The sequence below is a fragment of the Schistocerca americana genome, chromosome 5 (genome assembly GCF_021461395.2).
Source record: "Schistocerca americana isolate TAMUIC-IGC-003095 chromosome 5, iqSchAmer2.1, whole genome shotgun sequence".
NCBI lineage: Eukaryota > Metazoa > Arthropoda > Insecta > Orthoptera > Acrididae > Schistocerca > Schistocerca americana.
In genome coordinates, this window is record NC_060123.1 from 429,441,091 (window position 1) to 429,459,443 (window position 18,353).

An 18,353-nucleotide genomic window follows, 5' to 3' on the forward strand; every position below is an offset into this window, starting at 1 on the left:
AGTTAGGTTTAAGTAGTTCTAAGTCTAGGGGACTGATGACCTCAGATGGAAAGTCCCATAGTGCTTAGAGCCATTTTTTGGGCTGAGACGTCTTGCAGATGCAGTCCAAGAACCACGACCAGGGAGACTGCGTGAAGCGACGTTACTCCACGATAACGCCAGCCCGCATTCTGCTAGACTGACAAACAACGCTATACAGGTGTTGGGTTGGAAGTCATTCTCTCTCTCTCTCTCTCTCTCTCTCTCTCTCTCTCTCTCTCCCTCTCTCTCTCTCCTTCAAGGAACTTCCTTTCCGGATGAAATTGCGCACCGAACATAGCTCGACGAGTTCTTCGCCGCAAAACGACGCGATTTCTACAGTCGCGGAATCGAAAAGTTGACCATGGAGGCACCAGACTACATTACGAACACCAGGGAATTCTTTTGCCGAGATAAAGGACTTGGTTAATGAAGAGAACCGGGGGGGGGGGGGGGGGGGAACTAGACCAGTAACAGCAGGACATTTTTCCACACAAGCGGTTTAACATTTGCCGTCCTCGCCTTCCACCCCACTTCCACACATGTCGGTTTCCGCTACTAATTGTGAGACGCACTGTGTACATATGTTGCACTTGGACGCCCCTCTCAGCTTGGTGCGGGTTATGTCGCTTGGGCCATAAACCGGACCTGAGTAACAGCGAATAACTGTAATTTAAAGCAAGTACTAGTTTAGACTGCAACGACGTCAGAAAACAAAGGATACAAGAACCTTTGAAGTAATCACATACTTTGTTATACCGGAACCAAGGTAGCCTCTGAGGGCCAGCAACCCATATTACACCACAGAGGACGAGGTTATTTATGCCCAAGGTGTACCAAAAGCACCATGGTAAACACCGGCTATTTACATACAAGATAATGGGAACAGACATTCCGAGCACTACTTCCTGCAGGGGGAGCTCGAGCCACGGCCTGCAGGAAGTATCACTACGCCAAAACCTGATTGGCTGGAGACAGCTATTTAGGGGCTAGAACCAGTCCCGAAGTTCAGTTCATGCCGGATGTCGACGCCGTGTACTGCTACTGTTGAATATAACGTCTTCGTCTCTGAATTGACCTGTTACTAGTGTGTGTGTGTGTGTGTGTGTGTGTGTGTGTGTAGCCGGCCGGTGTGGCCGTGCGGTTAAAGGCGCTTCAGTCTGGAACCGCGTGACCGCTACGGTCGCAGGTTCGAATCCTGCCTCGGGCATGGATGTGTGTGATGTCCTTAGGTTAGTTAGGTTTAATTAGTTCTAAGTTCTAGGCGACTGATGACCTCAGAAGTTAAGTCGCATAGTGCTCAGAGCCATCTTGTGTGTGTGTGTGTGTGTGTGTGTGTTTTACCATGAACCTTTGTAGAAAATTAGAAGTGAACTTTTGTTTGCCTCAACTAGGAGACTTTTACTGGCATTGTTATTGTTACCTTTCGTTTGTTGTTCAGTCATCAACTTTGTGAACTTACATCAACAAAAGTTGTGTTTGTGAAAAATTGCGAATTTTCAATCACAACACACTTCTAACATCGGCTGTAAAGCTGCTGGAAACTGTTAGCAAATGTTTCTTGTGGAGTCACTTGACGCACCGTGCCCACGTGTTCTTGGATATCCGTAACTTGTGTGAATGTTCATGAACAATAGTTCACACACCCACAAATGTGCGTCGCACTCGCTCCATGTCTGCCGATTGTGGGTGTTAACTCGAACGCGGCTCCTCCGCAATGCCATGCTTCCCATCTCTAAAGCGTTTAAACCACTCATACACGAACTTTTTACTCACCGCTTCCACACCACACTTGCGCTAACATTCCACGAGCCTCTGTAGCCAGTTTCCGTAATCAGAAGACAAACTTCATGATAACGTGTTGCTTCATTTTGCGCTCCATTTTGCAGTGGCAGGAGTGCGACAGATGCTTGCGGGTGATCGGCGGTTGTCTTTGAGAATGAGAGTAGAAGAACTGAAGGTAAGCAAAGACAAGTGTAAGCAGTGCTGTTTACAAACATTCGCAGACTCTGCGTATATTCAGCAACGCGTCACCGCTATGTTTCAAGTGAGACCTCAGAAAGCGTTTGCTGACAGTTCCCAACAGCTTTACAACCGTTGTCGGAAGTATGCTGAAGGCCAGTAAAAATATTTCGTTAGTAAATATTGTTTCCTTTAATTTCTGAGACCATTCGCCGAACTCTTCAAACACATTTTGTATATTCTCGATAAAAATGCTTAAATGTGATCCCAGAATTCTGGTTTAAATGGCGAGCTGCCGGCTTGCTTGTTGTCAAGCTAAAGGCACATAAAACAGACACACAACCATCGAAGAACAAAGATAACTCGTATAGTCCCTAAAGCAGTGGTTCCAAAATTTTCTTAGATCATTACCCCTGAGTGCAATCAGACATTAGCTAGTACGAGAGTTGCCCGGAAAGTAATGCAGCTCATTTTCTTTCTCAGCCCGAAACAATGCTACGAAAGCGAAACGTTACGTATGTATTATTTGAAGTGTCCTGAGTGAGCACGCCAAGTTTGCGTCACCTCTGACAGGTAGCGTAGCTGCAGGACATTTTCAAAATGGCGTCTGTAGGTGATGTACGCTTCGACCATAAACATAATAGACTGGTCCTGACGTCATTTTCGTGGCTTCAACATCTCTGGGCTGAAGTCACGTGAATGTTGGCAAAACATGGTTGTTTAGTGTTGCGCTTATGGCTGAACTCAGCGCTTTGTCGGGGGAAATGGCATTACATTTCACGTGTAAGTGTTTATATGATAGTGCAGATGTGTTTATTGAAATCTGCTGACTTTTATATGTTTTTTATACTTGAAATAGAGTATCACGTAAATTAAAGTGTTGAAAGTGGTGCCTGTAAAGTCAGGCTCATATTACATTTTGGAAAGTATCTGTGATAATTCGGTTACAGAAGTAAGTATAATTGTTTCTCGTTTCTACTCATAGGTTCCCTAAGGATGAAAACCGAAGGCAGCTTTGGATGCAGGCCCTGAAACTGAAAAACTTTAAGCCATTTGTACATACGCGCCTTTGCTCGAAGCACTTCGCGAAGTGTTTTGATAGGTTAGTTATTATTTACAATGTGTATGTATAATTTATATTTACAGTGTCCGCCATTTTTAAACCTAGGCTCCAAAATTATTTTCTGAAACTTCAAAGTCTCACCTTTCATCTAAAATATCATTTTTTTAACTGATAGTTTAAACTTTTGTAAAAATAGTGGGAACTGAAACTTTGAAGTGCACCTAAAATTGTTACTCTAATATGGACCTGCTCCTAAAGTCAACAATTTTGGCACCTGTAGTTGACGTAATTCCCACATCCCATTTTCTTTTATAAGCGACTAGAGCTCGAAAAGCGGATAATCCAATGTTTAAAGTTTTGACACGAACCCACTCTTACTGTGTAAGAGAATTTTAACATTTTACTTTAATTGATAGTTTATAGTAATTTCGTCCCACTGCCCACCAGAGTGGCGTTCGATGTATTTGTTAGATTTTATAAATGGTACTGTGAACAAATCCAGGTGAAATGTAGTTCTGGCATAATTTTTCGCAAATAAGAAAGTAATTTTTGTTGGAAGCGTCTGGCAGTCAATTGAGAAATGTGGGGAAAATACGATACAAACATAAAATGGCAGACCGCTGATTTGAAATCCCGCCACGTTTTGCCGACAGTCACGTGGTTTATGTTGGAGCCACACCAGCCCTATAGCTTCTGCACAGCAAGGCCAGTCTGCTAGTATCTATGGTCGAAGGGTGTACGTTACAAGCAACGTACCATCATTGAATTTCTCACTGCGGAGTAAGAAACTGCGGGGAATATCCACAAATGCTTGTGCAAAGCTGCTATCGGCAGAACTACAGTCAGTCGCTACCCATGGAGGGTGAGGTCACCAGAAGGCGGTTCGGTGGACCTCCACGATTTGCAGCGGCCAGGGAGAACGTCCACGAATGTCACACCTGACGTGTTGCAGCGAGCTGATGTCATTCGCGAGGGCAGACGCATTACGACTCGGCAGTTGGCACTGCGTCTGTCAATCAGAAAAGGATGTTCACGCAGTGAAGTACTGGCTGCGCCACCAGGGCAAGGATTAGTACCGACAGGCCATACACAACCTTGTTTCGCACTGGAGGAAGGCCACAGGACGGGATTGAGATTACGTTGAAAAATTGGGTGTGTAGATAAAACACTATTCTTTCGTATGAGTAATTCTCATTATGTTCAATAAAGAATTGTTGAAGGAAAAAATGTGGTGGATTACTTTCTGGGCAACCCTCATATCTCTCCCCTACCCCCGACTACACATTATCACCAACTTTCGCACCTAAATAAGCTGTAGAATGAACGACTTTACATCTTCATTTTTAAAATGAAGAAAAGTTAATGATATTTAGTGTGTGTGTGGGGGGGGGGGGGGGGGAGGGTGGGTCGTGTTTTAGAATGAATGACGAAGGAATTCGTGGTGAATACCAAGTGCTACATACAACTCCTTTTCAGAGAAGAAAGCTAACTATCAACAGTGAGCCGGCCGATGTGGAAGAGCGATTCTAGGCGCTTCAGTCTGGAACCGCGCGACCGCTACCGTCGCAGGTTCGAACCCTGCCTCGGGCATGGATGTGTGTGATGTCCTTAGGTTAGCTAGATTTAAATAGTTCTAAGTTGTAAGGGACTGATACCGAGCGAGGTGGCGCAGTGGCTAGGACACTGGACTCGCATTCGGGAGGACGACGGTTCAATCCCGCGTCCGGCCATCCTGATTTAGTTTTTCCGTGATTTCCCTAAATCGCTCCAGGCAAATGCCGGGATGGTTCCTGTGAAAGGGCACGGCCGACTTCCCTCCTTCATCCGATAAGACCGATGACCTCGCTGTCTGGTCTCCTTCCCCAACCAACCAACCAACTAGCGGACTGATGACCTCAGATGTTAAATCCCATAGTGCTCAGAGCCATTTGAACCATCAACAGTGAGGACAGACACTGGTTACAAAATATGTTCCCCTTGCATTACTCCCCTCCATTGCGGCACTTGCTCGACCTGCACCCTGCAACTCCATTTAAAATCAAGCAGATAGTGGTTGTAAACACTTGATTGCTGCACTCCTTAGTACTGAACTGGCAGAAACTGGACGACTTCAGGCTGTTAATGCTTTGTGTCTAATCACTCGAATAATAACAATAATAATAGCAACACTGTCTAGAGAACTATAGTAGCCCTTACACAGTCTCTGCTGCGTCGTGATGTCAACTAATTCAATTATCTGTTTCGAAGCGAGTAATGAAGCAGTTTCTGGGCTACAGCAGGTACTATCTACAACTCAGAGAAGACATTTTCTTGAGATATTCAGCATTTGTTATGTATGTGTCTCACTTTTATCCTCAGCGATGCAAGGGACAAAGCACAACAACTGTATGTAATAGACGGACTATGTAGGGAACCTGTAACCTCCACTGCATTAATGTTACTAATTAAGAAAAAGTTCAAATGGTTCAAATGGCTCTGAGCACAATGGGACTTAACTTCTGAGGTCATCAGTCCCCTAGAACTTAGAACTACTTAAACCCAACTAACCGAAGAACATCACACACATCCATGCCCGAGGCAGGATTCGAACCTGCAACCGTAGCGGTCGCGCGGTTCCAGACTGTAGCGCCTGGAACCGCTCCGCCACCCACGCCGGCTGAGAAAAAGTCATTATTCACAACGTATGTAAACAGTATTAGAGTCTTACAAAACTGTGATAATAGTAATGATCTCTCGAAAATAATTTAGTTTCGTGTCTGAAACATAATCGAATCGTTTAGATTTTACCCCTCAGAAAATCTCATTTCACTCATCAAGGGGTAATTACCCCCAGGTTGGGAACCACTCTCCTAGAGAGAGTGAGAACTGGAGAAATAGAGATGAATCTTGAGAAATGGGAATCACGAACGAATGCAGTCAGCCAGGAGGAGTCACGTAATACGATCATACAGACAGGAGCAGCGCTACCAATTTTACCGGTCTAACATCGGTGAAGCCTTAGTGCTGGTTGCTTGCGGTGCAAATCACGTAATTGCATCTTAATCAGAGACGAACTTGCCGCGAGCATTCTATCGCGAAAAGACTTGAGTAAGACTGAACTTGCACATAGTTGCTTCCGAGGTGATGGAAGGCGAAACACGTACTACAAAATGGCGGCAACTACTGCACTACTGCCAGCCACAAGGCGAAGCTGTCTAAGAAAGACAACGAAAGGGGGCTGATAGAGCGTCTCTCATCAGTTTAGTTATCTCTGTCGCAGCTCAACTGTGTGCCTCCTGCGACAGAGAAAGGTCGCTGTAGCCAACTTGACTGGGGCTGGCAATGCAAACCGTGGCTACTGTTTTAGGCCTTCTGGCACTCAGGTTGGTGACACTGTGGTGGCACCAGTCCGAACGCGGGCAGGACCAGTGTTCCTATGTTCCAGCATTATTGTGTCTTGAATTTGAAAGTAACAGCCCCAATTTGCAGACAATTGGATGCTGCACCATGACAACACCTCACGTCACACGGCTACTTCCGTCACGGAAGTTTTTACTTGAAAAGGCATTCCTATTGTTCCACAGCACGCCTATTCACCTTATCTGAATCATTGTGACTTCTGGCTTTTGCAGAAATTGAAAAGTATCTTAAAAAGATAGCATTCAAAAGAATGTGACCGTCATGTTAACTGCCCTACCAGCTGAAGCATTTCAGCGCTGCCGGCTGCTGTGGCCGAGCGATTTTAGGCGCTTCAGTCTGGAACCGCGCTACTGCTACGGTCGCAGGTTCGAATCCTGCCTCGGGTATGCAAGTGTCTGATGTCCTTATGTTAGCTAGGTTTAAGTAGTTTTAAGTCTAGGGGACTGATGACCTCAGGTGTTAAGTCCCATGTTGCTTACAAGGGAACCTCCCCATCGCACCCCCCTCAGATTTAGTTATAAGTTGGGACAGTGGATAGGCCTTGAAAAACTGAACACAGATCAATTGAGAAAACAGGAAGAAGTTGTGTGGAACTGTGAAAAAATAAGCAAAATATACAAACTGAGTAGTTCATCGCAAGATAGGCAACATTAAGGACGCTGGGACCGCAACAGCGCCGTGGTCTCGTGGTAACGTAAGCAGCTGCGGAACGAAAGGTCCTTGGTTCAAATCTTCCGTCGAGTGAAAACTTTAATTTTTTATTTTCAGTTTATGTGACATACTCTTATGTTTTCATCACTTTTTTGGGAGTGATTATCACATCCACAAGAAAACCTAAATCGGGCAAGGTAGAAGAATCTTTTTACCCATTCGCCAAGTGTACAAGTTAGGTGGGTCGACAACATATTCCTGTCATATGACGCACATGCCGTCACCAGTGTCGTATAGAATATATCACATGTGTTTTCCTGTGGAGGAATCGGTTAACCTATGACCTTGCGATCAAATGTTTTCGGTTCCGATTGGAGAGGCACGTCCTTTCGTCTACTAATCGCACGGTTTTGCGATGCGGTCGTAAAACACAGACACTAAACTTATTACAGTGAACAGAGACGTCAATGAACGAACGGACAGATAATAACTATGTAAAAATAAAAAAAGTAAAATTTTCGCTCGTGGGAAGACTTGAACCAAGGACCTCTCCTTCTGCAGCTGCTCACTCTACCACGGGACCACAGCGCTCCTGAGCTCACGTTCTCCTTCATGTTGCCTATGTGGCCAAGACTGATGACCAGTTTGTATATTTTGCTTATTTTTTCACAGTTCCACACAACTTCTTCCTGTTTTCACAATTGATCTGTGTTCAGTTTATCAAGGCCTATCCACTGTGCTAAGTTACAACTAAATCTGAGGGGGGTGCGATGGGGAGGTTCCCTTGTTAGAGACACTTTAACCATTTCAGCGCTGCTACCAAGACTGGAACAACGAATCCGCCGGTGTATGGCTAGCGAAGGGAATTACTTTGAATGGGACAGTATTGCTGTTCGAAAAAAATAAAATAAACTCTTTCATAGGTGAAAAATCAGTTTCATTACTTTTCTCACACGATACACGATTCGAAGTTTTACTGTTCATTCCCCAGCATTTTGTATAATCCGGTGCCACTGATGTGCAGCGCCAGTTGTGCTGACAATTCTAGTGGCGCGATCTATTGCCCGACGAATCTTTCTAACAGTTCCGAAGCGATTGCCGTGAAGTATTTCCTTCGTCTCAGGATTCAGGTTGAAGACCGGCAGTGTGACATGTGGTATAGCACTTCTCAGCCATATCGGATAAACAAATCAGTCATACCTTGCGCCATACGCGCACGAGCTTTGTCCTAAAAAACGATGGGCAGGTCCCGTAGAAAGAGTCACCGCACCTTTCTCATTTTTGAAACACAGCGTGCGAACAGTTTAGAGGAGGAATCGGCGAGACTTCCTACAGGTCCCGCTCATCATTTTGCTGGACTAGGCTGGGACACATACAGCGCAAGTTGTGATTGATTTGTTCGATCGATAGGGGTGGGAAGTGCTATACCACTGCCCGGACCTAATCCCCTGTGACTTCGATTCCTGAGATGAAAGAAATACATCATCGCATTCGCTTCAGAACTGTTAGATTCGTCGGGCAATAGATCGCTCCACTCGAATTATCAACACAACTGGCGCTGCTAAGGACGTGCTATGACATGCACATCGCTGGCAACGGGATATACACAATGCTGGTGACTATTTGGAAGGACAGTAAAACTTTAGTCCTTGTATCTACGACGTGTGTGCCATTTTTCGCTGTGTTGTGTATTCGACAGTTCTCTACTCAGGTGAGCTATCAGTAATCTCGGCTGGCCGGAGTAAAATGATTTTAATGCATTAATAGGTAGATTAATTGACTTACAAGCCAGTGCCTATTACCAAACCCGTAATAATATAAGCAATACGAATCTGCGATTGGAAACGCGATTATAATTTTATTCAGCTCTCTTTGTTTGTAAGGGACTGCATCGATAGTTGCTGACTTCTCCAAGTGCTTTATACGTCTCAAACAAGTCTCCTGATTACAGTAATATTGGTGCATTAATATTACGTGTCACTGTAGGTTTTCACAGCCGGTATTTACTTCAGTTAATGTGCTATGAACCCACTGTACAACAGTGTCACGATCAGTGCCGAGAATATTAAGCTGCAGTTGTCAAAATATGTGATTTATTTGCCACAACATGTTTTGGGACAACATTACCCCATTATCAAGTTCTATAAAAAATGGATACACAAATCATTACATCGCGAAAAGAAATTAAACTGAAGGCCCACTAAGGTGATTAGGTTGGCTACTACTTCTCACGAGCACGTCACTAAAGTGGACCCGGATACGCCAATTGGATACTTACGTCTTTTTATTTAATACGTTGACGCATTCCTGTCTTAAACCGCAAAAACGTCTCTTATTTCCCTCAAATCTGACAGCAACCAACTGTTTTCTTCTAAGTGCGATACATTCTTGTTGTCTGCAATGCTTCTCAACGAATGCTGCTCGCTCTTAAGGCGGTTTGTCGCTGCCGATGAACCATTCTCTTCATGATTATGCTCTTTAACCCTTATTTTAAACTTTCGCACCATTCGATCCACATACGACGGTTGTCCAGAAAGTAAGTTCCGATCGGTCGCGAAATGGAAACCACTGGGAAAATCCGGTAAAACTTTTCACAGATGTGTTGCGCAGTGTCTCTACTAGGCCTGTCGATTGTGTCGCGTCGCTCTTTTCAATTTTGAGTAAACAGTGAGCACATAAAGATGCATAGGGAATAGTGTCTCCCGCCAAGTATGAGGGCTTGGTTAGAGATTTCGCCTGTGTCATGCAGCCTACATAAAACAACTGTCGAGCAGTTTCTTCTTCATGGCAATTCTCAGCCGCGCACTGCAGGGGCAATGAAGACGCTCCTGCAGCGTTTCCGATGAGAAGTGTTTGATCTCCCACAGTACAGTACGTAATTGGCTCCCTCTGAGTCTCATCTCTGCTCACAAGAACCGCTGGCTATGAAGACAGAATTTTTCTACAGACAACGAGCTGCAGACCAGTGCAGATAACTGGCCGAAAGCACAGGCGGCTGCTTTCTATGACGAGGATATTGGAAAGTTGATACAACACTACGACAAAACTCGAAGTTGGAGCGGCGACTATGCAGAGAAGTGGTTGGAAGGTGTACCTAACTGTTGTAAATAAAACGTTTCTGGCTTTCACCGTGGTTTCTATTTCGCGAACGATCGGAACTTACTTTCTGGACAACCCTCGTACTTTATTTAATAAATTCCCGCTTTTCTCATCCAGTTGCCTCCTGTGTCGATCTTATGCTTCAGCGTCTGTTCCAGTTTGTTATCCACCCGGAAAGCAATTCAGAGGCCTTTATTGTTGAATAACCTCACCGGTTATATAATTTCTCAATACGGCATTACTTTATATTTCTTCGGATTTGTCTCGTTTTGTTGCTTTCTGTCTCCTACCGTTGCATCAATCCTATCTACAAAAAAACCATTTTCTACCGCTGTTTTTTTAAGTGTTTTCATTTTTGAATTCTTGTTGTTATGGTTTAGCGGGACTGTATTAGCTGTATACACTGCATTTCTGACTTTGAGATACGAGGGTTGGAACTTTAATTGTGGCAACCATTTACTTACAGCTCGTACAAAATAGATACGTGTTTCAAAGTTTTGCTGACCTTCAAAGTAGTCACCAGCACTTTGTATAACCCGTTGCCAGCGACGTGGAAGAGGATACCCTTAGCAGTGCCAGTTGTGTTGACAGTGTGTCTCTAAGCTGGTCGTGGGTTGTGTTCCAAAAATGAACAGCATAGAGACAGAAGTGATGACACTTTCTGCAGGACCTGACCATCATTTTGCAGGGCAATGCTCAAGCACGTACAGTACAAGCTGTTACCGATTTGTTTGACTGATGGGGCTTCTAAGTGCTGTATCACCTACTGCTCTCCCCTGACTTAAGCCTTCCTGAGTTCAGCTCGATTTCTAAACTGAAGGAAACACTTCACGGCATTCGATTCAGAACTGCTACAAATACGTCGGGCAATACACCGCGCCGCTCGAACTGTCAATACAACTGGCACTGCTAAGAGTATCCCACGACTTCCACATCGCTGGCAACGTGTTATACACAACGCTGGTGACTACTTTGAAGGTCAGTGAAACTTTGAAACACGTATCTATTTTGTACAAGCTGTAAATAATTGGTTGCCACTATTAAAGTTCGAATCCTCGTAGATCAGACTCATAGGATTATTTAAGTTTGCCTTAACGTTCGACTATTTTAATAGTAAGCATTACATACAAGAGTATGGTCTAGTTATGAGTTATTCAGTGGCACGGTAGATGGCGGACATTTTATTGAATGCATACGAGTAGCTTTCTTTAAAGAAAACTGCTAACTACGTACATATGGACGATACGTTGACGATGCTATAGTGTGTCGAGGATCCGAGGAAAAGAAAATGAATTGCTCGTTACCTTAAAAAGGTACACAAGAATATAAATACGGACAGAAGAACATGAGCAACAGGGATTTTTAAATTAGTTTAATTTGACGGTCAAGAACAGTAATAACAAGCCAGAAATAGGAGTATATGGAGAACACACGTTCACTTCATGCCGCCGTATAAACGTAAAATACCATTCCAGTTTGGATTCCGTAGAAATGTTGGAACACGTGAGGCAATACTGACCCTACGACTTATCTTAGAAGAAAGATTAAGGAAAGGCAAAAATACGTTTCTAGCATTTGTAGACTTAGAGAATGCTTTTCACAATGTTGACTGGAATATTCTCTTTCACATTCTGAAGGTGGCAGGGGTAAAATACAGGGAGCGAAAGGCTATTTACAATTTGTACAGAAACCAGATGGCAGTTATAACAGTCGAAGGACATGAAAGAGAAGCAGTGGTTGGGAAGGGAGTGAGACAGTGTTGTAGCCTCTCCCCGATGTTATTCAATCTGTATATTGAGCAAGCAGTAAAGGAAACGAAAGAAAAGTTCGGAGTAGGTGTTAAAACCCATGGAGAAGAAATAAAAATTTGGAGGTTCGCCGATGACATTGTAATTCTGTCAGAGACAGCAAAGGACTTGGAAGAGCAGTTGAACGGAATGGACAGTGTCTTGAAAGGAGGGTATAAGATAAACATCAACAAAAGGAAAACGAGGATAATGGAATGTAGTCGAATTAAGTCGGGTGATGCTGAGGGAATTAGATTAGGAAGTGAGACACTTAAAGTAGTAAAGGAGTTTTGCTATTTGGGGAGCAAAATAACTGATGATGGTCGAAGTAGAGAGGGTATAAAATGTAGACTGGCAATGGCAAGGAAAGCGTTTCCGAAGAAGAGAAATTTGTTAACATCGAGTATTGATTTAAGAGTCAGGAAGTCGTTTCTGAAAGTATTTGTTTGGAGTGTAGCCATGTATGGAAGTGAAACATGGACGATAAACAGTTTAGACAAGGAGAGAATAGAAGCTTTCGAAATGTGGTGCTACAGAAGAATGCTGAAGATTAGATGGGTTGATCACATAACTAATGAGAAGGTATTGAATAGAATTGGGGAGAAGAGGAGTTTGTGGCACAACTTGACAAGAAGAAGGGATCGGTTCGTAGGACATGTTCTGAGGCATCAAGTGATCACCAATTTAGTACTGCAGGGCAGCATGGAGGGTAAAAATCGTAGAGGGAGACCAAGAGATGAATACACTAAGCAGATTCAGAAGGATGTAGGCTGAAGCAGGTACTGGGAGATGAAGAGGCTTGCACAGGATAGAGTAGCATGGAGAGCTGCATCAAACCAGTCTCAGGACTGAAGACCACAACAACAAACAACCATTCTTTAAAAATTCAGAAATGTTAACCGTGTCATATCTAAGCATGTAATAAACTTCATGGCTATCTGACGTAAGTTCGATGCGGCCTTAATGATAATGCAGTTTTAATAGACAGCAGAGTACTTGTAGCTACTTGCGTCTTCTCAGGAGCACAGCTGTGGTCGTTGAAAGGAGCACAAAGATCGCGCAAGTGTAAAACTAATATGACCTGCAGCGGAATAAAGCATAACGTGCAGCGAAAGGAATGGACACAGGTACAAATCAACGCGACACGGATGATTTCCTCATTGGCTGCTTTCGTCAAGTCCATACCGGCGACTTCGCAGCACCCTACATCACAGTACCGAGAGCGAAGCATAAAAAGAGAGAACCTGAAAGCACGGAAAAAAAGAAGAGCGAATCCAATGCGACTCTGTAGAGTGGGAGCCCCCGGACATGCGGCAAGCGCAGTGTCCTGTGGCGGCCGGTGCAAACACGGCTCGTGGCAAAAGGACAGCGCTGTTTGCTCGCCCTACAGGGCGGGGCCTAATAAAGAGCCAACACACACACACACACACACACACACACACACACACACAGAGAGAGAGAGAGAGAGAGAGAGAGAGAAATAGACTGGCGCCGTCCGCTAATAAAGAAAGGACGCGAGTGCCTCGCGCGGAGAGACTGCAACCGGAGGGACGGTTACTTACTGAAGGCGAAGGCGTTTCGTCACTGTCACCATCTCCGGAATAGCAACGCTCCGACAATATGTAATTAAATTCTCCTGGAGACATATTGACTCTCAACTTCACCTTCGATAAGAATCGAAGTAGTGAATCAAAATTTCTGCGAAGGCAAGGATTTGAACCCGGGTGTTGTGATAAACCTTTTGCATTTCTCTTATGTTTTCGTCTTCTTTAAAGGCACAGAGAAAAGATGAAGTGGTAGCCCATCATAGAGCCTATGCCTACCGTCAGGTATTTTTGCTTTTCAGTTGTTAAAAAACAGAGGAGATTTTCTTGTACCAGTATGAGGAAATGAGGATTCGCGTTCAGCTAGTGAACGAGTGAGAAGCACGCAGTTTTTAGCGAGTAATTGTAGACCCCCATTTTGGGGTCGCTATGAATAAGCGAGGAGTATGTATTTCATATGTACACCGGTTAGAAAAATACAGTATTGTTTTATTAACAGAAAGGTCGTGTGAGTTGTTATTTCAAATAGTACGATAATTACAAGAACTGAAGCCCACCAGTGTATTTTGGAAAATTACGAAGATCCGATAAGCTCAATGGGAACACGGTCAAGACTTCGAAGGTGAACACGGCGATCAAACGTAGCGTTATAAAGAAGGGTAAGCACAAATCTACAGCCGAGAAAGAAACTCCTTCCCCCTGCAAAATAATACGAACTTATTTCCAGGCATAGCTCAGCTTATTGTGCTTGTCATTCATACCGAAAAATTAATCTCATTAATTTAATACATTTTAAAAAGCCACGCATTTAAACATTTATTATGATCTACTCCATTATTTTATTACATTATACTGTCCTGTGTACTAGGCAGATGTATTATCAACGACACAACCCTAGGACTGCGGCTAAAACAAGTACATTTACTAACCTAGTCCAATGTCCTTCGTAACACAAACTTCAGTTCATACCCTCAGCCCATCTTGATTTTTCCCTGCTGATATCGTCGGTATTGTGTTAGAGAGGCCACTGTACTAGGGCACTTTGTCCATCTGTGTTAGCCACAGCGTCAAGATGGTGTAGCGGCTTGCACGTTTGCCTAGTAAGCAAAGACTTGGTTTCAAGTCCCAGCCTTGCCACAATTTTTGATTCATTACTTCAGCTTCCACCACTTCTACCGTTACAAATTAACTCTGTTCACCGTGATGCAGGTTTACTACAGAGTTTTAAATCTGAATCTCCCTCCCTCCCCCTTCCTCTCTCTCTCTCTCTCTCTCTCTCTCTCTCTCTCTCTCTCTCGGCAGTTTTACTGGTTTGATGCGGCCTAACACAAATTCCTCTACTGCACCAAGCTCTTCATCCCAACGTAGTGTCCTCATTTATTTGTTGGATACATTCTAATGCCTGTCTTTCCCTACATCCATTGCCTTCCACAACCTCCTCAAGTACCACGAAATTTACCCCTTAATGTCTTAAACTCCTATCATCCCACCTCTTCTTGTTGTCAGCATTTTCCATGTATTTGTTTCATGGTCGTTTCTACGGAGAACCTTCTGATCTTCGTACTCTACCTAATTTTAAACATTCATCTACAGCAGAACATTTCAAACGCTTCAGTTCTCTCCCTTCCTCGTTCTGTCACATTCCGTCATCCAATTCCACTCAATATTGTGCGTCAAATGCATATTCTCAGAAATTTCTTCTTCAAGCTTAGACACCCGTTTGCTACTAGATGAATTCTTTTGGTCAGCAATGCCCTCTTTGCCTGTACTAACTCTTCTTTTTACATCCTCCTTGCTTCGTACTACCAGGTGTTACTTTGCTTCAGTCACTTGTTTGTTATTTTGTGTCCAAGCTAGCATTACTTCGCCTCGTCTACTTCGTGGTCCTCAATAATGATGTCAAGTTTATCGTTAATCTCGTTCCTGAGACCTCCTTACTTTCGGTTTAAGTTTCCTCACAAACCATCATGTGCGCTCATTAGATTGTTTATTCCATTTGTAGTGGGACGTGAAATTGAAGCGTCACCCATCCACCAGTATATTTGTAATGGTTGTGAATTGTCTAAAGTTTGTACTTATTTTTTATGTTTCATGTACGGAGAGGCCGGCGCAACGAACGGAGGCAGCATCTTCACTGCCGGGACCAGAGAGAATATTGCTGGCCACTATACGTCGCGGGTCGACAGCCAAAGAGCAACAGAAGATTCTGAAACCGAGTTGTTGCGTCGTGCTTCTAAAAATTGAAAATTAAGAATTTGTAATGTTTCTACAACAGTGACGTCATATAAAGTTTAATCATGTTGTAAATGTTCAGTTCTATCTTGTCAAGGCTCAGGTTCAAGTCTATATGTAGGAAGATGATAAACTAGTGGATGCTACTAAAGTTTAAATACGTGTTCCGAGAATTTATTTATGAAGAATTATGTTACGTAATTTATTTGACAAGATTATTAATTTTTGACAACGTTCATCGCGAGTTTGAATCTCGAAAGTTTATTCAATGTGGTTCTAATATTTATTAAAGCAGTTCACTTGCATTAATATAATTTCTGAGAAGAAACAAACGACATCTAAACTGAAAAAGTTTGCGCAAACCAATTGGACTAAGTGACGTAATTCTACGCATACGACTCAAATGATGATGTTTTAATTACAGCTTCGTTCAAGAACCATTTAGAGACCAGTTAAAAAGAATTTAAATAATTTTGAAGTGTGTTGTAACTGACGTAGGTGACGAAGTCTGCACATGGTCATATGTCAAAAGAAAATCATTTATACAAAACTTACGTAGTTACACTACACATTCTCCTCCTCTGAGGGCAGCAAAGTCTTCAGTGAATCTTGTCATTGGTATACTTCGACCCCGAATTTTAATCCCATTCCTTAATTTTTCTTTCATTTCTATCATTCCTTGTTTTAATGCTCACATTGAACAATAAGAACGAAAAACTACGCCCCTGTATTCCACCTTTTCTAATCTGAGTACTTCTTTCTTGGTCTTCCATTAGTACTTTTTCCTCTAAAAATCTCCAACATTTTGTACATTACCCACCCTTCCCTACAGCTTACAACTGTTTTCCTGAGATTTTTGAACATCTTGCACTACTTTGCAATGTCGAACGCTTTTTCTGGATCGAGAAACGCTACGAATATACAGAGTGAGTCACCTAACATTACCGCTGGATATATTTCGTAAACCACATGAAATACTGACGAATCGATTCCACAGGCCGAACGTGAGGAGAGGGCCTAGTGTAACTGGTTACTTCAAACCATAAAAAAATGCACGGAAGTATGTTTTTTAACACAAACCTAGTTTTTTTTTAAATGGAACCCCGTTAGTTTTGTTAGCACATCTGAAAATATAAACAAATATGTAATCAGTGCCGTTTGTTGCATTGTAAAATGTTAATTACATCCGGAGATATTGTAACCTAAAGTTGACGTTTGAGTACCACTCCTCCGCTGTTCGATCGTGTGTATCGGAGAGCACCGAATTATGTAGCGATCCAAAGGGAACGGTGATGGACCTTAGGTACAGAAGAGACTGGAACAGCACATTACGTCCACATGCTAACACCTTTTTATTGGTCTTTTTCACTGACGCACACGTACATTACCGTTTTCAATTACGGAGTGGAATAGAGTGTGTCCCAGACATGTCAGGCCAATAGATGTTCAATGTGGTGGCCATCATTTGCTGCACACAATTGCAATCTCTGGCGTAATGAATGTAGTACACGCCGCAGTACATCTGGTGTAATGTCGCCGCAGGCTGCCACAATACGTTATTTCATATCCTCTGGGGTTGTAGGCACATCACGGTACACATTCTCCTTTAACGTACCCCACAGAAAGAAGTTCAGAGGTGTAAGATCAGGCGAACGGGCTGGCCAATTTATGCGTCCTCCACGTCCTATGAAACGCCCGTCGAACATCCTGTCAAGGGTCAGCCTAGTGTTAATTGCGGAATGTGCAGGTGCACCATCACGTTTCCAGTTTCCATCACACGTTTCCAGTGGGACATTTTCGAGCAACGTTGGCAGATCATTCTGTAGAAACGCGATGTATGTTGCAGCTGTTTGGGCCGCTGCAATGAAGTGAGGACAATGTTTCAAGCGTCAACTTTAGGTTACAATATCTCCGGATGTAATTAACATTTTACAATGCAACAAACGGCACTGATTACATATTTGTTTATATGTTCAGATGTGCTAACAAAACTAACGGGGTTTCATTTAAAAAAACGTAGGTTTGTGTTAAAAAACATACTTCTGTGCATTTTTGTATGGTTTGTATTAAACAATTACACGAGCCCCTCTCCTCACGTTCGGTCTGTGGAATCGGTTCGTCAGTATTTGATGTGGTTTACGAAATATATCCAGCGGTAACGTTAGGTGACTCACCCTGTATAACTGCGTTTCCTGTGCCTTTGCCTTCGAAAGGGCACGGCCGATTTCAATCCCCCATCCTTGACACAATCCAAGCCTGTGCTCCGTCTCTAATGACCTCGATGTCGACAGGACGTTAAACCCAAACTTTTTTTCCTCCTTCCTTCCTTCCTAGCCTTTACCATTCCTAAATCCAAACTGCTAGTCATCTAACATTTTAATTTTCTTCTCCATTCTTCTGCAACACATAAAAATTGCTCCAGAAGCGGATAAAACACAACGGATCATCTCATGTGAACTGAACTATCGAATGTAGCCATGAATATGAACTACCACTTCACCTGGGATTGATAAACTTCGTGAAAACTTTTGACTCAACATTAAATAAAACAGCCATACGTCACGCACAAAGTGATTCGCTATTACCGCTCTTTATTGT